We start from the raw sequence: 25,279 nt of genomic DNA, 5'->3' as shown, positions 1-25,279 counted from the left end.
ATATTAACACATCAGTTCTAGGCAAGGAAACATAGAGACAATTTTCAGATAGATATGTACCATTAAGGAAGTCATGAATAACATTAGTTCAAATTCATGAGGATGTTGTGCATAGCCCATAGTTGAGTTATAGTTTTGAAATGTAGGGTCACATTGACCAACCTTAGTGGGCTACAATATCCAAAAGGAATTGAACCTACATGCGCTAACAAGTGGCATCCAAATATTTGTAGAAATGCAATAGTGCCCACTAGAAGAAGCAGTAGCGGTGGATGGATAAGGGTACATTATAAGATCATGAAACTAAGCAAAAGATGGAGTCCTAGAAGAAGCTTGGAATAGAAGAAGGATTAAGTGGCTTAGGATGGGCCACAAGTAAGTGTTGGTGTCTATTGGGGCTACTGAGGCTAATTTTGGGTAAAAATAATTGGAAGAATTTTGTGGAAGATTTGACTGTTTTGATGGATTTTTTCACATTAACACCACAAAAGAATAAGCAATGTTACAATAGGATCAACACGTAGAAGTGTTTTAGAAGGAAATCATGCGTGAAAGGGATTGACACATGAGAAAATTAAGCTAAAGTTGTTAAGTTTGACTCAATCTTTTGGACTATTTTTTATCAAGTCAAGAATAATACTTATAATTTACTTACCCATGTTAATTCCCTCCCATGGTAAAATATTTACATAGTAAATGGGGTCATCTTAGGTCTACGTACTTGTCTACAAAATCCTCTTTAGTACACTCTTCCTCTTATCGATTTAAAAAAAAAAAAAAAAAAAAAAATCATCTAAATGTGTAGATTTTTGAAAGTATATTTTCTTTCTATTCACACTCTCTCCCTTAACACAATATACTCTTTAATACATTCTTCCTCTTTTCACAGTCTCCTCTTTAGCACATTCTTTCTCTTAATAGTCTCTTCCTTTAGCGTGTCCTTTGGTACTACGATTTTCTTGGTTATAGAATAAAGGGATTGGTGGATATTTAGATTAACATTATATTAAAGAGGTTGGAATATATATTTGGAAATATATGTAATTTGCAAATAGATTCAATTTAACTAGAAAATTTAAAAGTGTCAAAATTAAATGTAATGATAAAAAATTAATTTTTTTTTACTTATTTCTTCTCCACAAATCTTAAACACATAAGTCGCTTCCATTTTTTTTTAGAGGTGGTACACGGGGGCCACTATGTCCATGGAAAATCTAGGCATGTCAACCCCGAAGGGAATCTTTTAAAGCCCTATGGCCATACTAGCAGGGCCTAACCCCAAGGGCATTGAGGAGAAATTGCCTTGTGACCTCCCGATCAGCGAGGTACTTAACAACATGGACTCGACCAGTTGAGATAACCCTTGGGGCTATGTCGCTTCCATGTTGTATACATATTTTAATGCTTTTAATGAAATTATTTCACACATCCAAAGAAATGATCTTGCAAAGAAATGATCTTCCTAAAATGTTTCTCAAAAAGAAACAAAAATGAAATCAAAAATTTCCAAAGCAAACTCTCTAAAGTAATCAGCTATAACATCACTAAAAAAAATTAGTATGACTTACTTTTTTAATTTCACAATTCTACTCATTATATGTTTAAATATCTAGAATTTTTATTCTCGTGGATCTCAAAATGCTACCTAAAAGATATTTGGAAAGATGAATCTCTTAATTTAGTGTGTCCTTCTAGCTATAACACTCCTTTGGTACTACACTCTTCTACGTTATAGAATGAAGGGATTGGTGGATATTTAGATTAGAATTATATGAAATAGGTTGGAATATATCTATGGAGATGTGTAACACCCCTCCATTGTATGTAAAACTTTGCTAACCTAAGCTAAGAAAAGCTAGGTCTGATGTGTAATAAAGAAAAGTAAATACTTTATTACGAAATATAAAAAATAATTTAATCACTTGGAAAAGTGAGACACCAAGATATGAGATTATTTCCAAATCCCATTGGTGAATGGGAAGTGATAATTATTTCATGATAAGACTTCTGGATCCAATTCTAGATAAGCTTAATGGATTGGAGATAAATATCCATTAAAATACTTAGATGAAGAAATATGCTAAGTTAAGAAAAACATAAAAGCCTTGTGGTAAGAAAGGAAAGATTTTATGAGGAAAAGCCTTGCGGGAGATAAAGGTGAGCTTTTTTGGAAAAATCCTAGGCAAATGGATAAAAAGATCCATAAAAGTGGGACACCGCTAATGGAAACCATATCATAAAAGGGGGTATTAAATACCCATGTAAGAGATCAACTGGAGGCAGTTGATCCATGGCAAGAACTCTCATCTCGGGGGTGAATTGGTGAAAGCCAGTTCTAGGTTGGGTTGCGTTGCTCAGTTTTCCAAGTGACATCCTTTCATATAATTTGGTTTGCATGATATGTTTTGTATGTTGACCCCTTACTCTATGTTTTCAATTTTGTAAACATCTAAGAGAAATTTCTTATGTTTTTCTTGCATATGAATTGATTGAATAATGTGCATGTGACCACTATGCATGAGTAGAATTGCATGTGTTAACTTTGGGCATGAGATGATTATATATGGGTGCATGTGACATCCATTGCATATTCAATCCAAGTTAAGATTATTAAAGGAACATAATATGTGGATCTTATGCAGTATTGGTGCTATCCCATCTTTTGTTTAAGATAGTGAATAATTATTTTTGAGACAACTAGGTAAATTGGGTAACTATGTTTAAGGCTTGAAATTGTATAGCTTATGGTTCAGGTTATCTAAGTTATGCATTATGCATCATGGGGGAGGGAAATTTCATCCAATGAAAGTATTTTAAATAATTGTGCATACTACATAAGATATGCATGTTAGCAATACATTTGACTATGGTAGTAGGAGTATGATCATGTTATAGGCAATGCTAGCTATAGTATATTTATGATAAATTTTCCATTGATGTTGTTGTTGAGTTGGCAAAGGAAGGAAGTATTTATGCATAATCATGTCTTGTTGAATGACCATGATTTATTCTTCCTCCGAGTTGTAATACATGCATAAGGGTTGATTTGGAAGATTGTATTAAAGTTATATTTCTTGAACCTAAGATTCCACATCATGAATCCAAGTTATATTTGAGGATATTTGAGTAGCCTGTTGAGTAGGTAGAGAGGTATGCTATGCTGATAAGAAATCTATCAAGCCGTTCCATTATGTTGCTGGCACCGATTCTTCTATTGCTCCAGGTATACCTACGGTTTTTGGGTATGACATCCACTAAATCTTGCTCCTGTATAATGGTCTCCAAACGGCCTCTGGAGGGATCTGGTATAAAATTACCTCCTCTTTTTTCATTAGCATGCAGAACTAGATTAAAATCTCCTGCTACAATGATATTGGAATTCTGATCCCCCTCTATACTTGCTTTCAGAGTGTCCCAGCATATCTCTTTTTCTCTATATTGATTTGGAGCATAAACGTTATAAACCGTTACTGATTGGTCTCCGGTTCTATTTTCAAGTGCGGTTCGGATCCAGTTCTGGTGAACATTGGTAGAATTGCACATCCATTTGTTGTTGTCCCATAGGGTTACAATGCCGCCTGAGGCTCCTCTTGCCTCACTTGTGCTTCCAAGGAAATGTTTCTGTTGGCTAATTATTCTATTCATCTCACACTGATCTTGCTTTGTTTCCTGTATAAGCATGATTTCTGGTTTCTCACTGTGGATTAAATCCTTGAGGGCAGCTAACTTGGAGGGGTGCCCTAATCCCCTGCTGTTCCAAGATAGGATTTTCATCATGATATACTGGATATATGGAGAGGTGCTCGCCTCTCTTGGCCTTTGTTGCTGGTTTCTTTTTCCAGATGCCCAAGAATAAAGGTTTCTATTGGAGTTTGAGTGCCCAATGCTATGTCTTTTTGAGCGCTTTCGTCCCTCTGTTGTTTAGCTGATTTTCTTCCAGGTCCTTGCTTTTTAGGGGCATCACTGGGCGCTCCATGATCCTTTGAGGAGCTCCTGGTAATTCTCGATGAAGGAGGTTCAGGTGGGGGTTGCAAGGGGAGAGGAGGAGATTGGTGGGGAGGAGGATCGGCGGAAGGGAGATCAGGGCCAGATTCTGCCTCAGAGAGGATCGCAAAGGGGTTGGAAGAGGGGGGAAGAGGCAGATCGGGGATCAAAAGGGATGGGGAGGGAGGGCGCAGATTGGAGGATCCAGGGACATCAGGTTCCATAACAGATTTGAGGGGAGGAGATGTTTTTTTCTTCTTAACAGATTCCCAGTGACCATCTTGCTCATCATTATCTACATTGACAATTTTTGTACATCTATTTGCAAAGTGTCCGTATTCGTGGCATACCTTGCATTTAAAGGGTATCTGCTCGTAGTCCAGTTGCTGGATATGGCTCCAGTCATCCACTTTCAGCTTTATCGCTTCTGGTAATCCTCGACCTAGATCAACTTCCACACAGATCCTTGCGCATGCCTGCATGTTGTCTTTGGGTTCGCTGCGATCTATGTATTTTCCCACCGCATTCCCTATTGCCTTAACTGAATCATCCCCCCAGCAGTGAAGGGGAAGGTGTGGCAGGCGAACCCATACTGGAACAGCACTCGGAATATCCAGTTCTGGATCGAAGTCCGGGGTCCATTTGTTGAGGTAGAGACCCCTGGAGTCCATAAAATATGGTCCGTTCCTGAATATCAGATCTTTGTCCTCCTTTGTCTCAAAATGAAATGTGAAATATCCTCTGCCACAGAATCTGATGGATATTTTACCCTGAATCTTGTCCGACCAGTTTCGTTCGACCCACCTTTGAACTGTTCTGGGCGATGGCCAAAGTCCTGTAAATTGCCCTATTAATCCTTTCTCAGCCAGGGAAAGGGCTGCCATGCGTGGGATAGCAGGCGGTAGCTGAACTTCTTGCAATATGTCAAGCTTCTTTACAAATTTTGTTGCTGCTGGTCTGGGTCGCTGCGGAGGGAGGGAACTCACAAGGTTGGAGAAGGCTCGTTGCTGATCCGGATCCCCGCAGGGTGGATCCGGAGGATCCATGCTGAAGCACGATCGCAGGCTCGGAGGCACAATCGCAGGCTCGAAGCGCTCAGAGCAATTTCTTTTTTTTATTAGCCACCATATTTAGATGTAATCAGTTGTGGAAAATTTGTAGTTATACCCCTTATTTATATTTTTGTGCCCCTATTACCCCCATATTGTTATTTCTGTGCCCCATAGAATCCCTCTATTGTTATTTTTGTGGCTTTATATTATTACTGTTAGGTCGGCTAGATTATATTGTGACTCCTTAGACTCCTATATATAGAAAGGAGGTTTTGTCATTTGTGTCATCCAAGAATTGTTCATTTATGTAATTTAAAGGAGGTTGCCCCCTCGAAGAGGCTGAATTCTAAGGCGTTGATATATCTTTTCTATCTTTTCTTGAGCTGGTTTCATAACATTTGGTATCAGAGCTTTGGATTCTAGGGTTTCACTGTGCCAAACAGGTCATTGTGGCAGTTTCGCTATAACTTTTTTTATGTGACGTTTCAGAAGTCGCAAAAGAAACCCATTTGAGAAGAAATTGCGCTGAACCTTGGGTCCAAATTTCGGAGATTTTAGCGCGACATTTACGGAGATATGATCTGAGGAAGTTGGTCTTTTTGCAGATTCCTGAATTACATTCAAAACAGGTGACCTGGGGAACATTGTCATATATTTCTCTCTGGGGATCGAATTGAAATTTCGTAAGAAGTTACGGAAAGAGAACTGACTGTAGTTTCCTGTGTGTGTGTTTCAGATTCAAAGGTTGAAACAGTGACTCGTGGCACGTCATACAAGTTCACTCTACTGAACCAGTCTAAAAGATAGTCACTGTGGGAGATTTCACATAACTCTTCCTTGGAGAATCCAATTTGGCTCATACTTGTGGCATTGGAAAGAGGACACAAAAGGCTACTACAGGTAGTAATTTCAGAACTTTATGATCTGAAATTACAGAGATACGTCAGATTCAATATCAGGCTTCTATAAAGTGAAAAAAGGTGTGTAGTTTTTTTTTTAATTTTTGTGTAAGCATGGTTTAACGGAATTCAAAGGGCATAGTAAAGCATTATTATCGGTAACTGATTCCCCGAGGAAAGAAAATTCAAACACCTAGTAAGGAACCTGAAAGCTCTAGCATGACTCATGAAGAAGAGGAAGAAACGCAACATGATATATCAAAATTACAAGAACAAGTGCAACAAATGTCACGCTCACAAAAGCTAACAGAAGCTAAGATAAGTGGCATGGAATCTAAGATAAATGGCGTGGAATATAAGATAAAGGGCATGGAAGCTAAGATGGAGGATTCAATGGCAGATTTGAAGATAGATTTGAAGACAGACATGGAAGAATTGAAGAAGTTGCTACAAGAAAGGGTCACTAATGGTGAAAAGGTAGTAAAGGAAACTCATGATGAGAACAAAAGAAATGTTAATCATGATTCCATAGATGCTAATGTTGGATCGAACAATCACCATATTCTAAAAATCGATATGAGGAAGTTTGATGGATGTTGTGGGGAAAAATGCCTATGCAGGACGATCCTATCCACCTAAGGTGTGACAGTGCCTTAGCAACAAACAGAGACAGCTATTCTAGTATTCTTCCTTTATGAATTAAGAATGAAGAGAGATGGATAGACTAACCGGTGTCTTCCGTTTGTCCCTCGATCCGGTTTCCCTTCTCTTGGAGAGTTCCCAGCTACTTGCCTTCTCGCTCGCCCAGCTTCAAGAGGTTTCTGCAAGATCACAAGAAGAGAACACTACACAAGACATGGATTCATATTCATAACTAGTTCAGGATTAGAAGTAAACTAAACATACTAATGCAATCATACATCAAAAATACATCAGTATATAGGAGAAACCAAGATAGCTTTATTGATGAATAACAAGGTTCAGGAAGAGATACAACCCAGAGGGCTCCAATCCAGCATCTCCTTCCCAGCAAATGGAATTCCTATCTTCACCCCCTTCAAAGCATTAAGCAACCAATGATTCCAATCTCAAACCAACAACAATTCTTTGCAATAACAAAATTCCAGCCTCTAGATCTCATGGAGGAGAGATCCATATATAGATGTTTGGAGAGAGGATGAGTCAGCTTGAGATCTGACTAGTGTCCTCTCCCTCTGTCAGTCCTTGATTCCACTTGGAGGTTCTTGCTTCCACTTGGAGATTTAGAACCTCTTACTCATCACCAGTCGAATTTCCTGAGGCAAGTGTCATTTTGGAAGCTTCCTGGGTTTTGACACCTTGTGGAATGAACTTGCCACATGTCCACTCTCGCTCAGCGCAGGTAGCCAGTGTTGCCTTTGAAATTCAGCACAGGTAGCCAGTGTTGACTTTGACATTCAGCGCAAAAAGCTAGTGGAGCCACTGAAATGATCCTGAATTGACTTGTTTTTGAGCAGTTTCTGGTGGAGAACTTCTGTGAATTGATGTGGTTTGTTAGCCTTGTTCCTCTAGGGGTATGAACAACATGTTTAGGGACTTTGGATCCCTTAGATTATGGACATTTCATGCTCAATGCTGTAAGGCACAAAAATGTCTATAACAGCTGCCCCCTAAAGTATGAGGCCGTTTATCGGGTGAAATGCTTTATCAGGGGGATCCGAAGTTCATCCAATGCTGGGAGGAGACCTGTAATAAGATACAATACAATACATTATTTTTCATACTGCTTTCATGATCTAGCTGAGGCGAGCATTCCCATGCTCAGCTTTATAAATTCATTTTTATGTACATAGAACAGACAATCGTCTGATGGTAGACTGATAATTTTGATGAAATTATCATCCTTTGAGTAGGATGATTATCTGCTGCAATGATGTACATGTCAATGTCTTTATCTTTCCTGAATATATATCGCAGCCTGGATGGATGAAACTAGATCTGGGGTCTTCAAACTCGTTCGATCTTCACTCTAAGTACAAGTCGATCCATGTGAGAAATGTTCTGAAGTCGAACACGGAAAGACATTGTTTGATTACCGGTCAATGATGTAAACCGTTAACAAGCGCGAGAGGAATCACCGATAATGATAATGACCCTCAAGGTACTGCAGTACAATTCACGTGGTGTGAATAAAGGACTTGGCGTCGAACACCACGCAAAATCTTTCGGTCGAAGGTCATTGATGTATACCTGTCGCCGGAAGTGAGAAACTTGCCATTGAGGCATGCAAGCTTCAAAGTACTGAAGGGGTTGTTCCTAGATCAACTTCTTGGATAATGAGCTGATGTCGACAAGAAGCGATCCGTCAAAGGAGGGCCTTAATGAATCCCACATCAGTGACATGGAACGGAGCTAATGATTTTGATGGAGGTGAAAACGATCTGTGACATATGATTCAGGGTGGCGGTCATGAAAGGATGAAAGGTAATGTATGGCAGTGGATGGGACACGGTTGACTTTTCTGAACGACTTCTCTTGAACATATGGCGACACTGATGCGATGGATTGGTAGCATTACCCCAAATATGGATGGTATGGTGAGACCATGGATGTGACCGGTGAATGAAACAACCCAACCCGATTGTGGTACGGAGGAAAAGTGTCATGTTCAAGAGCGACTTGCTACCATCAAAGTTTTCTTGAGTTTCTCCCAATTTTTCCCTAGTCATTGCTGACCAGTACCTCTTTACTTTTGTCAAGCTTGAGGAGGATAACATATGCTTGTTCTATAACCTGCCCTTCGGGCAAGCCCATCGCTATGTTTTAACGAGCCTAGCGATAGTGAAACTAATTCTCGTCTAAAGACAAGTTTGTCGCTATTTAATGATTTTAACGAGTCTAATGACAAGGATAACTCGGTCCTTTTCATTTTTAGAGAGTCTGAAAAGGTACATAAAGTTAACTCCAAAAGTCCTTTTTCGTCATCTAATCCATTAAGTCCGAAAAAGTATAAAAAAATATAGAAGGGATGAGTTTTCGATAGTTTTAACGAGCCGAACAAAACAAGCGCTCGATCTTTTTGTGCAATAATCCCTCAGGTCCAAAAAGATTAAAATCTAGAGGAGGGATAGCTCTTCTGGTCACTTTAACGAGCTGGAAGGCCAAAACTCGGCAATCTTTTCATATTTTACGAGTCAGATGAAAAGAGCTTAAAGAAGACTCGTCTTTTGAGGAACGAGTGATAAACAGGGTTAGCAGCTGATTCCAAGTACAGGTTGGAATTTTCCAATCACGGCAGTGTCACAAGGATGGCTAGGTGAAATCACTCTTCACAGCTGTTCCTCAAAATGGGTAAACAAACATATGGAGGTGAACGATCGGCCAATGGAAAAGTGGAGGTGACGGTGCAAACACGACCAAGGCTTTAATGGCTGATGATATTACATTCACTGTGGTTATTTACCGGGTAGTTCATTTTTTAACGAGCTTAAACGTGGATTGAAACACTTGCTCGATCTTATGTTTATTTTTTAACGAGCATGAACTATGCGCTAAAACTGCTCGGAATCCATCGTATTTACAGTATTTGATAGGAATTTAAAAACTGAAGGGTGATAAAGGTCATGCTGAGTATCTTCTTCATATTCTGGAAGAAGGGAACGATGGTGGCAATCATTCCATGGTGCCCCCTCAATCAACATTGATTCTAGGATTCCTTCATCAGTCCCATGTACTTTCGACCAAGGATCTAATGGGGTACCATATTCTCTAGACCTATCTACCCAAACGCTTGATGAGCGTTGATTTGGGTTTGCCTCCCATGCTCGAAACATTGATTGCTACAATATTTCTATAGGGCTTGGCGGCAAAACCATTTCATGATCCATGTCGATATCGTCTTCTGAGATCTTCGTTGAAGATATCATGTTGCAGGCTCCTATCAATGCTACTTCTCCTATATAGATTGGAGGTGGAAGTGCGAAAGTTCCCATTAATGTGGGGTCTTTCAGTAGGCCTACTCCGATATCTTGAAGCGAATGGTTGCTTCCATGGTTCATGGGAATGCTTCCTGTAACTTGTGAACCATTAGGGAGGAAGTCTTGTTGGTCGACGATCGTAATCCTTCCTTGAAAAGGGAATGCGATCTTCCTAAAATAAGTCGACACAACAGCTGCCATGGCATAGATCCAAGGTCTTCCTAGTAGGATGTTCTAGTCAAGATTCCCATCGATGACTTCAACATCTATTTCTACTGTTTTCCCCCCCAGTTCAACCTTCAAGTTATTAAGGATACCGCACGGGGTATAGGTCCTTCCGTCGAATGCTTTCAATGTCGTCGAAGATCGCGACAAGGTCGAAGACCCTAAAGTTTTCCAGCAACTCATCGACATAATACATGTAGATGCCCCCTCATCAATACTTGTTCGGTGAACAGTTTTGTTGAGGGCTTTCACTTGAATAAGGAAAGCTAGTTGAGCTGGTAACTGAGGATCATATCCTTTGTGGTCGAAGGATACAAGATTGGAATCCTTAGGGTCAACCCCACCAATAGCCGATAACAAGGTCTGCCTTTGGGATGGAAAATTTTGTAGTACTTCAAGAGTCGACATAGCGGATGGCGATTGGGCCAAATCTTCCACTATGTTATAATGTTGCGCCGCTCTGGCGCGAGGATTAAATGTCGACTTGTGTACTACTCCTTTTGGCGGTTTTATTGTTAATTCAGGAATGATGGGTGGTACAACTTCTGTCAAAGTTGTTATCGAACTGCTTGGTTGATCTTTATCCTTGCCGTTTGACAGCTGCGGATTCCCGTAATCTTTGTTCCTTGTCGAAATCAAAGCATCATTCTGCTGCTTTGAAACCGACAACATGAGCACTTGCGACAGGGAAGCATTTCCACTATCAACCAGATTTTGACCTCGATTGGGAAACGGATCAGTTAACACAGTTGAGGTTTGCGAACTTTTGAAGAACCTTTTAAGCTCAGCTTTGTATGGACATTCTCTCGTCCAATGATCCTCATCACATATCTGACACCCTGAGGGGGGTGGTTTCCGATTTCCAGGAGGGTTTGAAGAAGTTTTTTCAGGGGATGACTCACCCTGTTTCTTCTTCTTCCCTTTGTTTTGCTTCTTCTTGCTTCCTGGTTGATTGGTTTCTTTTCCTTTATCTGTTGATACGGCATTTACTTCCGAAGCAAGAATTTCTTCTTTTGCATTTTGATCCGAATTCTTACGGGCTTTCTTAGACGAAGCCTTTGTCGATTTCGCGTTTGCCGTGCCAATCACACCATCGCCGGCATGAGAGTCACTATTTGATTTAGGAGGAGGAGGAATTGAGAATTCCAGTCTAGGGGCGTCAGGTATTTTGTCGTAGAGCATGCCAGACTGAGTGTAGACTAAGTCTAGATATTGTGCACGAGCAATAACTTGCTCCTCCGTTACGACTCCCCCCTTGGCCACATCTTATGTTATGGCAGGAAGTAACGACTTGATAAACCATTTAGCTAATAACTGATCGGGAACGTACGTTTTTACCATCCTACGACGACGACGCCACTCATGTATATGATCGGATATATGATTGCTAGTTGTCTGGTTGAAGTTGGTTAAGATTTTCGTTCCCATTTCATACCTTATCGGTAATTGAAAATGGGTTAAGAAAGTTGTGGCTAGGGAGCTGAAATTGTCGAACGAGGATCTATGTAATTCGATATACCATTTTGCCGCTGGACCCATTAACGTCCTCTGGAAAATTCGAAGCCTTATCGAATCATCGTTTAGGGTGTTTAATGAACACCACAGATGAAAATTCATCACGTGATTCGATGGGTCTTCACCTGGATTTCCATTAAATTTAGGAATGTCTGATGGAAGTTTGTGAGGAATCGTTGGCCACCAAGGGGCGTAAGCAATCAGATCGTTGGTTAACCAGTGTAAATCGGGTAACTCTAAAGTTGCCACGAATGGTAACTGTTGATTCAGGTTAGGTGAAGCATACCCAGGGTATGATGGAATTGCTTGAGCAGTGGGCCTTTGCATACCAGCATAATGTAATTGATGTTGGTATGACTGATACGGTTGGTGGACTTGACCACTGTAAAGCGGTTGGTTTTGACCGTTTTGGATATACGGTTGTCCACTGTTCGCAAAGATCTGCTGCGCAGAACCTTGGTACACTTGCTAGAATAGTGGTTGTTGGTATTGCACCAGCCATGGTTGTGAAGCCATGTTCTGTTGCGCTATACTAACTGTTGGACCAAGGTGTGGGGTAATTGTACCCACTTGGACCTGTGTCGCCCCACCAGTAGGCGATTGTGGTTGAGTCACAGGGTCAAGGGGCTGTTGCATTGCAACCTAAGAAATCTGAGGTTGACATACAACAGGCAACGTTTGAACTTGCGCCACTATCACAATGGCCGGTGTGGTCGAGATGTTCGACATAGGTACACACTGTTGCATAGAATATACAACCCTTGGTTGTTGAGGTAGCATAGGTACCCAACCACTTGATGTAACTCCAGTATAACCTGAATATTGTTGTGAACTCCCGTATAGATACCCTCCCGGAGGGGGTAATGAAAGGGCATACTGCCCCCCATACGGTAGCAATCCGGAACTCAAGGGGATTGTTTGTCCTTGGGGACTGGATTGCCCAAATTGACCTCCAAAGGGATCAATCTGGCGAGTTTCAACATAAGAGTTGTCGGATATTATTCCGGAGGAACAAACTGGAACGGACCACACTGTCGAAATAGTCCCTGGGTGGACTCCTTCTAGCGGTTGTGAGCTAGTCGGGACAGATGGTATGCCGGTAAACATTGTCGGAGTGACGACAGGAGCTTCTGTTGTCGCTGTGTCATTCGACACAGTCCTAGATGTTGACGTTTGTTCAGACATTTTGAGTCTATCCAATAGATTGCCTGTCGATTCTACAGGAACTTCCACTGGTGATAGACTAACTTCTGATGTAGAAGGAAATAGAGTGACCCATACTCCAAAATGTGTTGGAGTACTTGCTTGCGGATCCTCTACAATTTCCTCTATCGCAATCAAACCAGGTGGAAGGGGAAGACCGTCAGGTCCGTAAAATATTTCTGGTGCCGAAGAAGGGGTTGAATCGACAGCGACAGTTGTTTGAGGAGCAAGACTCTCTGAACCGGTTACAGATGGAACTGGTTCAGTAACGCAAGTATTTGCTCCCAGACTAGGATCAGTGTTACTGTCCCTTTGTGGCTGTTGAACTTCTTCTATAGAGGCAGGGATTCCAGAAATGTTTGGAGTAACCGGAACCTTCGATGTCGTCAGAACACTTGTTCTAACTTTGATAGGAGATTTCGAGCCGATTAAACGAGTTCGCTTTGTCCGTACTATTTTCGATTCCGGAGACAAAGATGGTTGACTCGTAAGCCTCCGTGAACGACGGGGTTTCAATTGACTTTCTTCCACGATTGCGGATTACTCGATCAACCAAAATACAAAAGGGGAAAGTGTGTTTCCAAATTAAATGAATTTTTTAGATGCTTTTAGACACAACTTGCTTTTTCACTTTTAAAGAGTCGAGAAAAAGCTAAAGATGACTCTAGTCTCCTTCGATGTTTTAACGAGCCCGAAGTGACAAATGCTCGGATGGACTTTTTCCATTATAGAGTCTGAAAAAGGCCAAAAGGAACTGCTCTGGAGTTCTAGGCAGAGGGTGTGCCAAACTTTTCGCAAAATCGCAGAACACTTTTTAGGGTACGGGCGGTCGATCTTCCTGAATGCTGTGTTCAATGCATTGCGATCAGTAGGGTGGCCGACACGGCTTCCTAAGGATAAAGGTTTTATGCCTATAGGGGTCTCCCAATATATACGCGATGGTACGTGGGAGCACAATCCATACTAGCGCTATCGTCCCTCAGGAGGAATCACCCACCATCCACGAGATCGACAGTCACCAGGTTTTACGACGCCGGAACACGTCTCTAGCCTAGACCTCTATGTTGTGCGTTATGTTGCAAAGCGTTGTTAAGTTCATTCAATTTATTTTAGGTTGATCTTTTTAGAAGTTTGCCTTTCAATGTTCACCACGAGTTGTATGATACAATTCCTAAATGCAGTCTAAAGATGATAAGCAAGATTTATATCTTTTCAACTTTGAAAATCCTAGCTACTAAGGGAAAAGAAAGACACCATCTTTTCTCAAAGAGAAACCAGCACACTCTAATGCACTTTTCCTAAATCAAACATGCAAACTATCAAAATGCAAATGCACAATGCAGGTGTTTGTTTTCCGCTTTCTTAGTATTGATGCCTACACAGAAAGCTTTTTGTACAACTTTGAATTCGATTTTAAATGACCAATACAAACAAGTTTACTTTTTTCGAAATCAGAGAGGGTAGAAGAGATTAGAACACTTAACGATTTTCGAAATGAAAACTTGTTTCGACACTTTAAAAGAGACAAACTCAAACCAATAAGCAAAAGCAATGTATAATCAACTGTGAACAGCCAATGAACTCTCTCCTAAGATCACAATCAACAGATCTGAATCAAGGGCTACAGGATGATTATTTCACTCATGCAAAGGAAAACTGCAAATGATGCCACAAACACATAAAAACACTCACAGTCTTTTTGTACAAAAGGAGGCGGAATCTAAGCAGAGAAAAGGGGTTATCAGACTGGTACCTATGTTGGTTACAGGCTGCAAAAATCAGAGATTAAAACAAGGCAAAACAGAGCAGAGAACCCCAGCTGCACAAGGGCAAACTGGTTCAGCGCAACCTCAACGCAGGGGTTTTGACATTCAGCGCAGGTATCCTTCACGGGACCTGCGTTGAAATGCAGAATCCCTTCACTGGGTCTGCGCTGAAGGAGAAACTCTCGTTTCTCACTGGTTCTGGGTCACAGATTGCTATTTAATCTACTGTTTCAGGCCAAATAAAAGCAACAAGCAAGGTGCAATCAAAGGGATGCTTTGAGGGAGTACTAAGATCTGTCACAAAGGATCATCAAATCATTTGTGAGTACATTGTTCAGATCATAGACAAGTCCAGTGATTGGATCAAAGCAGCAACTGTCTACTTTGCATCTGGGAATATCAGATGCAGTTCGATTGTTGCTGTCGGGTCTATGAAACAAACAATGATGGAAACACAAATAAAATGACTAAACAGATCTCCCCAGTATGGTCGCCAATTTGTTGTGGGGAAAAATGCCTATGCAAGATGATCCTATCCACCTAAGGTGTGACAGTGCCTTAGCAACAAACAGAGACAACTATTCTTGTATTCTTCCTTTATGAATTAAGAATGAAGAGAGATGGATGGACTAACTGGTGTCTTCCGTTTGTCCCTCGATCCAGTTTCCCTTCTCTTGGAGAGTTCCCAGCTACTTGCCTTCTCGCTCGCCCAGCTTCAAGAGGTTTCTGCAAGATCACAAGAAGAGAACACTACACAAGACATGGATTCATATTCATAACTAGTTCAGGATTAGAAGTAAACTAAACATACTAATTCAATCATACATCAAAAATACATCAGTATATAGGAGAAACCAAGATAGCTTTATTGATGAATAACAAGGTTCAGGAAGAGATACAACCCATAGGGCTCCAATCCAGCATCTCCTTCCCAGCAAATGGAATTCCTATCTTCACCCCCTTCAAAGCATTAAGCACCCAATGATTCCAATCTCAAACCAACAACAATTCTTTGCAATAACAAAATTCCAGCCTCTATATCTCATGGAGGAGAGATCCATATATAGATGTTTGGAGAGAGGATGAGTCAGCTTGAGATCTGACTAGTGTCCTCTCCCTCTGTCAGTTCTTGATTCCACTTGGAGGTTCTTGCTTCCACTTGGAGATTTAGAACCTCTTACTCATCACCAGTCGAATTCCCTGAGGCAAGTGTCATTTTGGAAGCTTCCTGGGTTTTGACACCTTGTGGAATGAACTTGCCACATGTCCACTCTCGCTCAGCGCAGGTAGCCAGTGTTGCCTTTGACATTCAGTGCAGGTAGCCAGTGTTGACTTTTACATTCAGCGCAAACAGCTAGTGGAGCCACTGAAATGATCCTGAATTGACTTGTTTTTTAGCAGTTTCTGGTGGAGAACTTCTATGAATTGATGTGGTTTGTTAGCCTTGTTCCTCTAGGGGTAGGAACAACATGTTTAGGGACTTTGGATCCCTTAGATTATGGACATTTCATGCTCAATTCTGTAAGGCACAAAAATGTCTATAACAATGGCAAGGATCCCGCCACATGGATATTACAGATGGAGCAATTCTTCGATCTCAATAATGTGCAAAACACACAAAAGGTACGTATGGCAACTGTATATTTGGAACCAAATCAGTTTGTATGGTATCAATGGCTTTGCTCTCGTAAACAATTTATCACTTGGGCAATTTTTACGGAAGAATTGATAGCACATTATGAAGATACAAAAAGCAACACTTTTTTTAGTCAATTGATAAGTCTCAAACAAAAGGGTTCAGTAATGGAGCACATTGAGGAGTTCCAAAAATTGAACATAAGGGTAAAAGATATTCCAGAGGAGCATAGGATTGATGTGTTCATAGGGTCTTTAAAGGATAATATCCAACATGATGTTCGCCTTTGGGAACCTGATTCATTAGAGAAGGCATTCAGGTTAGCAAGAAAAATGTAAAGCAAAATTATGGCAACCAGGAAACATACCACTCACAACTATAAAGACGAAAGTGTTGTTGCCCCTAGTCTTCCACAACCTATAAGGTTGACACCACAACAATTGGAAGAAAAAAGAGCAAAAGGGATTTGTTACAGTTGTGATAGAAAATAGACTAAAGGTCATAGGTGTGTTGAGAAGAAATTATTCTACATAGATTGTGAAGAGGAAGAAGAAAAGGAGAAAGAAAGGTCAAAAGAAGAAGATATACTCCAGGAAAAAAGCCCAGATGAAGAACAAATAAATCCGACCATATCTTGTAATGCATTGGCGGGAATTACCACTCCTCAAACCATCAAGAGAGAAGGAAAAATCAAGAAGAAAAAGGTAATAGTGTTGATTGATTCAGGAAGCACCCATAATTTTATTCATTGTAGGGTAGCAAAAGAATTGAATTGCTTCCTATATCCAACACGAGAGTGTCAAGTGATGATTGCAAATGGAGGAACAATAAATCGCTCGGGAAAGTGCCATAATATCAAGATATCCATGGGAGAATATGTATTGACTAGCCCAATGCTTTCCATTCCAATGGGAGGTGCTGATGTTGTACTAGGAGTCCAATGGCTACAATCCTTGGGTACAATAGCTTTTAATTTTCGAGAACATTTCATCAAATTTTCTACGGAAGGAAAGGAAGTTGAATTAAGGGGTATTGCAGGGAAACCAGGAAAGATAATCAGCTCTAATGGCATGACTAAGCTTCTTAAAAAGGAGCAAAGAGGTGTAATTGCACAATTATGTTCGCTAGATGTTTCCACATTGGAATCATCTATTTCTCCAGATCTCCAAAATGTCCTGGACAATCATTCCAAGGTATTTGAGACTCCCAAAGGTCTCCCACCTATGCATGATCATGATCATGCTATTCATCTGATTCCAGGAAGTGTTCCTCCAAACATCAGGCCGTACAGATATCCCTATGCCCAAAAACGTTAAATTGAACGTATGGTTGCAGAAATGCTAGAGGCTGGTATAATTCAACCAAGTCAAAGTTCTTTCTCAGCTCCAGTAGTATTGGTGCACAAGAAGGATGGATCATGGCGCATGTGTCCGGATTATAGGGAGCTCAACAAGCTCACTATTAAAGATAAGTTTCCCATTCCTGTTATTGATGAATTATTGGATGAATTGCATGGATCAATTTACTTCACCAAGTTGGATCTTCGTTCGGGATATCATCAAATCAGAATGAAGATTGAAGACATTCCGAAAACGACATTTAGAACTCATGAGGGTCATTATGAATTTTTGGTCATGCCTTTTGGCCTTACCAATGCACCTTCAACATTTCAAGGTTTGATGAATTCAATTTTCAAACCATTCCTTAGAAAATTTGTGTTAGTATTTTTTGATGATATACTAATCTACAGCAAGTCTTGGAAGGATCATGTTGAACATGTTGACAGGGTGCTACAACTATTGGAGGAGAAACAATTATATGCAAAAAGATCCAAATGTTTCTTTGGAGTCCAGGAGGTGGAATATTTGGGTCATATTGTATCTCATGAAGGATTTAAGGTAGACCCTAGCAAAATTAAAGCCATTAAGGAATGGAAAATCCCCACATCCATAAAGCATCTGCGAGGATTTCTTGGGTTGACAGGGTATTATCGCAATTTTGTTAAGAATTATGGGAGAATAGCAGCACCTCTAACAACATTATTGAAGAAAGATTCATTTTCATGGACTCCGGAAGCAACAAAGGTCTTTGAACATCTGAAAGAGGCAATGTGCCAAGCACCGGTCTTAGCTACACCAAACTTCACAAAAACCTTTATTGTGGAATGTGATGCTTCAGGAAATGGAATTGGTGTTGTTCTAATGCAAGATGAAAGACCCATTCCTTTTGAAAGTCGTCCAATCAAGGGAAAGTTTTTAAGCAAAGCTATTTATGAGAAGGAAATGTTGGCAATACTCCATGCACTTAAGAAATGGCGACCCTACCTAATGGGAAGACACTTCAAGGTAAAAACGAATCATGATAGCCTTAAATACTTTTTAGAACAAAGATTATCCTCTGAAGAGCAACAAAAGTGGGTCACAAAGATGTTGGGTTATGACTTTGAAATCATCTACAAAAAAGGGAAGCAAAATGTGGTGGCAGATGCACTCTCAAGAAAGGATGAGGATGTGGAAGCATTGTTGTGTGCCATTTCTATTATCCAACCAGATTGGATAAAAGAAGCAAGGGAGGAATGGAAGAACGACGAAGAAGTGTGGGCACTTATTCGAAAGCTACAACAAGATTCCAGTACTTCTGATACATTTAGCTGGAAAAATGATTCATTATGGTACAAAGATCGCTTATACCTCTGTAAGAATTCCCAGCTAAAACAAAAGATTCTTATGGAATTGCACACTTCTCCCTTAGGAGGGCACTTAGGATTTTTAAAAACTTACCATAGGGTTAAGAAGGAATTTTTTTGGGATGGCCTTAAATCAGATATTCAAAAGTTTGTGGCGGAATGTTTGGTTTGCCAGCAAAATAAAGTTGAAACAATTAAGACACCAGGTCTATTACAACCTTTATCCATTCCAAGCCAACGTTGGGAGGAGGTTTCAATGGATTTTATCACAGGTTTACCCAAGTCTGAGGGAAAGAGTGTCATCATGGTGGTAGTTGACAGACTTACCAAGTATGCACACTTTTGTGCATTATCACATCCATTTAAAGCCAGTACAGTTTCTAATGCATTTATGGAAACAGTTCAAAAGCTACATGGAAACCCAAAGATTATTGTAAGTGACAGAGATTCCATTTTCACTGGAAATTTTTGGACAGAATTATTTTCTTGTCTTGGTACTCAGTTAGCTCATAGCTCATCTTATCATCCTCAATTTGATGGGCAAACTGAGATAGTAAACAAATGTTTGGAAGGATATCTTCGTTGCTTTGTATCTGATAAACAGACACAATGGGTCAAATGGTTGCCTCTGGCTGAATGGTGGTATAACACTTCCTTCCATACAGCAACAAAAATGACCCCATTTATGGCACTTTATGGGTATCAACCACCATCCATCACATCATATTTAAGAGAAAATTCTAAGGTTCAGGCAGTGGAACATCACATCGAACATCAACAAAAAGTCCTCCAACTCTTAAAGGATAACCTCGTGTTGGCACAAAATAGAATGAAACAACAGGCAGATCAACATCGCAGTGAAAGAAGTTTTGATGTAGGTGATTGGGTATTCCTACGGCTACAACCATATAAGCAAATGTCCCTAAAGCAAGCTAAGAAGGATAATAAATTATCACCAAAGTATTATGGTCCGTACAAGGTGTTGCAAAAGATTGGTACTATGGCATACAAATTGGAGCTTCCTGCAGCTTCTCGATTGCACCCAGTTTTCCATGTTTCATGTTTAAAGAAGGTTATAGGTGACAAGCTCCCAATTCAAACAATATTGCCAGAACTTGACGAGGAAGGAAAAATTATATTGGAACTGGAAGCAGTCACAGAAACAAGAACTCGACAGCTACGAAATCGATCAATTTCAGAGTATCTTATCAAGTGGAAGAACTTATCCGCTGAAGATTCCACATGGGAGGATGAGAATTTTATGCAGAAGTATCCAGAACTACTCAAGCGTTGAGGACAACACTTTTTTGAAGGAGAGGGGCATGTTGGGTCCCTATAATACTAGTGATTACCCCATTACTATTGTAGTTATACCCCTTATTTATATTGTTGTGCCCCTATTACCCCCATATTGTTATTTTTGTGCCCCATAGAATCCCTCTATTGTTATTTTTGTGGCTTTATATTATTATTGTTAGGTCGGCTGGATTATATTGTGACTCCTTAGACTCCTATATATAGAAAGGAGGTTTTTTCATTTGTATCATCCAAGAATTGTTCATTTATGTAATGTAAAGGAGGTTGCCCCCTCGAAGAGGCTGAATTCTAAGGCGTTGATCTATCTTTTCTATCTTTTCTTGAGCTGGTTTCATAACATTGTCTAATGTCATTGACCTTAAATTTGGCAACCTCTCCAAGGGTGGAAGATACCTGAGTTGAAAACAATAATGCAAATATAGCCTCTCCAATTGTAGAAACTCGCAAATACAATTGGGTAGACTTCTGCCATGGTAATTTTGAAGCCAAAAACGTTGTAGCTTCTTCATGCTTTGCATGTCTCCAGGGAGATCCTCCACCACATCATGGTCTTCCACATCGAATACCAATGTCAGGTCCCTCATCTCCAACCAACTTCCCATTATACCCATTTTAATTCCTGAACATATTCCCTCGACTTCAATTCCTGCCTTGACATGTATAGAAAGATTCACTAAATTTGAGCAATTTGTGAGATCCTTCAAACTGTAATTTGTGAGACTCTTCACTTCCTCCACCTCATTATATTGTTTTCCACTTTCTCTGATGTATTCAATAATGTAAGTTGAGATATCTCTCGGGGAATCCCCGTTAAGCTACAACAATGGTTTAAATCTAAAGTCATGAGATTTTCAAGCTCTCTTAGCTTAGGAGGCAATGACTCCAAATTTTTACAGCTATTAAGATGCAAAAACTGAAGCTAAGAAAGATTACATATGTCCTCAGGTACAACCTTGATTAAGGTCTCACTCAAATTGAGATACTCGAGCTATCTAAGATGCCACAATGACATGGGCAACGATTCTATTTTGGTGGCTGACAGATCCAAAACCCCGAGAGAGGTGAGATTGACTAAAAATACATATGGAACCTCTCTTAGACTTTCATTATACTACAACATCAAAGTGAGGAGGTTGGGGCAGTTGAAATCTGTTGGCAAAACAGAACAATTGCTATTCTTTTGCAATTATGGATCCCTTTTCAGTGGTTGGAAAATCTTGGAGGTTTTCACGTGTCCTGAAGAAACATTGCTCTTCATTCTTAGCAATATACATTTCCAAGTCATGGACAACATCGTGAACCTGTATCTTCCTATACCCATAATCATCATAAACACTCTGAAACAAGCATCGTTCTACTAATAAATCTGCGTACTTGAGTCCCAAGTCCATTAAATAGCTAGTCTTTCTGCTATTGACCAGCCCCTCCCCTATCCACATTTCCACCAAGGCATTTACAGTGATCTGCTAATCTTCGGGAATGGTATCACAATATAAAAAGAAATTCTTGAAGACAGAGTCAAGCAAACAATCGTAACTACATTTAAACTGCCAATAGCGACCTTGATTAATGTTGTTGTATCCTAGAAAACATCAATATTTTTTATCTGACACAAAGCAAGATGCCAGTCATTTACACTAGTTTTACCCCTCATGGCTGCCACTACAACTTTTATGGCCAACGGAAGACCATTACACTCTTCAACAATTTTTGTGACCACATTCTCTATATCATTGTCTGAGCACTACTAGTTTTGAAAGCTTCTCTGTAGAAAAATTTCCACCCTTCATCCCTGGACAACGGTTGTATTTCTATGGAGAAGTCATCTGCCCCTATTCTTCTCACCACATCAAAGCTGCACGTAGAGATTACGACTCTGCTACCTTTATCATTATCCACAGGATGCCCAATTCTTCGTCTAGTTGAAGTTCCCTCCATAAATCATCTAATATGAGAAGAAATTGATTTTCCCTCAGACATGCAGAGAGCTCCATCTTTGTTATCTCAACACTAGAACTTCTCCCAAGATTCAAATTGATTTGCTTTGCAATATCAACCTGCAAGCCTGAAATGCTACAATTTTGATAAAAAACAGTCCAAATTACGACTTTGAACAAGTTACCTTTCTTGTAGGTGTTGTGGACGGTTTTGAGAAGAGATGTTTTTCTGATGCCTCCCATGTCGAAAACACCAATTATGTGAAACTAATGATCTTCATTGTCCAGCCATCTTTGTAGTCGCATCTGGTCAACTTCGATCCCCGATCCCACAAAGCCTGATCTGGTGCAGAGGAAATAGTTCGTTCAGCATTGCCAAGTATTGAAAAATCATTTTCAAGATCGACAAAGAGTCGATCGAAATTTGTATTCCATTCTCTAACTTGTGTTAAGAGTGTTGGTCTACAGAGGAAACATTGTAGACATCGTTTATGTTATTGGGCACGATCCACGAGACATTTGACATCATCAAGAGAATGGTGGAGCCTCTACAACCAATTTTTGACAGTGTCGGGTGAACATCTCTAATCGTGTTGAAATTGATTGGCGATATCATGCAAGAGGGTCTTCATACGATTTAACTAAGCTTCTAGAAGCTGAGTATTTCGATCCAAATGAATTACATCATCTACTAGTTGATAGAGCAGAGCAAAAGTAACGCTAACAATGTCGCTAACTGTGTTGGTCGTTGCTCCTGTCAAAACGACCTCTGTGGCTTTTGCAACTTCAAACAAAAGCACAACAGAGAAAAAATGAAACAGAATGAATACTTGGAAATTGTAATTCCTACTTGTCTCAATTGTGATTCTTTCTATCTAGAGGAGTCTGTTCCTATTCCTTAGGGTTGTTATATCTAGATGTTTCTAGATTGGTGTGTATTTGAGATATTCTCTCAACCAGGTGATTGTGTGTCCAAGATTAGTTTACCTATCTTGAGACAACACTAAATGTATTTATATGTAACTCTATTTGATGTGAATATATAATATAATGTGCATGCTCAAATTTTAAGTTGGTACCAGAGCCCGTATGGGCTTGGGGGATTGGCCCCTCCTGGTCCAAGGGAAATAAGAGTTTATGTATTTGTATTGGGAATTTTGCCTTTATATTTTTCCATCGGATTAAGTGATTGTGTTTCTGCGACTTTGGAAGGGTCGTCAACCCACGTGTTGAAGAAGTTGACCAGTTGTGAAAGCGGATATGTTGTTCGGCAATTGGAATGTAGTGCAGAAGCATTATGGGTTGTTTCGATGTGGGAAGAGTTGTCGTCGATATGAGGGCGTATAAGTACGTTGAGGAGCTATGGAAGAAGAATTATTGGGATGTAATGAGGTTCTTACAGCGAGTGAGATGCTGGGAATATCGCCAACTTCCTGGTATAGTGAGGGTGACAAAGCCCAACAGGCCTGACAAGGCTCGACCATTCTTGGTTGTTGTTAAGCTTGTGTAAGAGCAGAAAAAAGAGGTATTGGGTTGTTGTTTTGTTCAGGGAGTGAGTCATATGAAGTGGAGAGATAAATATGGGGAGAGCCATGGTCCCAACCCTCTCCAATCTCCTACGCACAATTGCAATGACGGCAAAACAACCATCATGGAATGCATTGAGGGAGGCCTATGTGAGATCCAGATCGATTGAATCACACAACGACAAAACCACCATCTCTATAGAAACCAATCTTCCATTCAAAACCCACCAATGCGAGCCCCTTTCCCGCATCGTGGAAACCAACCCTGTAGAGCTCATGAAATTCTATGCGGACATGTTCATGATGAGGTAGATGGAGATCGTGGCAGATTCCCTCTACAAATAGAAGTTGATAAGGGGTTTATTTCATATTTACGACGGGCAGGAGGCCGTCTCCATGGGTATGGAGGTTTCCATCACGAGGAAATATTGCATTATCATGGCCTACAAAGACCATTGCCTCTTTTATGGTCGTGGAGGGACTCTGTTTGAGGTTTTTGCAGAGTGGATGTGCAGAAAGGATGGGTTCTCTCATGGAAAAGGAGGATCCATGCATTTCTACAAGAAGGAGAATGTATTATATGGGGGGCATGGAATAGTGGGTGCCCAAGTCCCCCTTGGCTATGACTTGTGCCTTGCAAAAGTTGCTGGCCTTAGTTCAGATTGGTTGTAGCAAGAGCGCAAGGGAAAAATCCACAAAATTGTTGAAACTCTTGAATAAGTACAGAAAAGAATGGGAATGTGCAGACACCATGGGTTTCAGTCAAATCAGGCAATCTTACTAATCAAAAGGGAGGTGTGTTGAGGCTACCACTTCTATAGCTTCCAAGCTTATTTCATCTTGGTGGAAAATATGCTCCAAGTGATTTAAAAAAAATGATTAATTTTAATTGAATATTGTTTTATGAATTGTTAATTGGTCATGCCATAGTTATTGAAGAGACATTAGTCTGGCCAACTATTGTCATAAGTCTGCGTTGGAATTGGCCATTTCAACAATAGGAAGGTTTATTTGTATGACAATGACAGAAAAATAGTGAAAATGACATTAGAGAATACAGGTTGAAGCAACCTCAAAGGATGATGGACATCTAAGTAAAAGTTTGTGTGAGTTTGTGGGACAAACTCACTAGCATGTTGTATTATGAGTCACACATCCTAACAAGTAAGCAATTCTATGTCGTTTTGTAGTGGTCTTTATAATGTATGTACCTGGTAACTCCAAGAATTGGAGTGTGTAATGCAAGCCTGATAAGGCATATGTACCCCCATAAATTTCGTGGTAATATTAAAACCACTTTGTAATTGTAGGTTTTTGGTAAGCCGGAAACCACTGTGTAGTGTTGGTTTGTGGTAAGACATAAATCACGTGCGAGAGTGAAGTGGACAGGGATTCCTGTAGGCACAGTTTAGGGTGAGCTAACAAAACCCTTGGCATGTCTAAGGGTGAGCTGAGAAAACCCTGAGCCTAGTTAAGTTGGGTCTGTGGTGAGCCGTGGTGGCTGAATTGAGTGCCTTGGAGGCACAATTGAGCCTTCATGGTTGTGTTGAGCCTTTGTGGCTGAATTGAGTGCCTTG

The 25,279-nt window shown here is 40.3% G+C and overlaps 1 pseudogene; it reads right to left on the bottom strand.

Moving 5' to 3' along the window:
• The window catches only part of LOC149227929 (putative disease resistance protein At4g10780), a 90,525-nt pseudogene that overhangs the window by 50,193 nt on the left and 15,053 nt on the right, over window positions 1-25,279 (bottom strand).

This window comes from Pinus tabuliformis, chromosome J (assembly GCF_031772625.1).
Source record: "Pinus tabuliformis cultivar Carrire ecotype Pingquan chromosome J, CPIR1, whole genome shotgun sequence".
In the NCBI taxonomy this organism is placed as follows: Eukaryota; Viridiplantae; Streptophyta; class Pinopsida; order Pinales; family Pinaceae; genus Pinus; species Pinus tabuliformis.
Note: the sequence above shows the minus strand (reverse complement) of the source record. Positions and strands in the feature narration are given on the sequence as shown.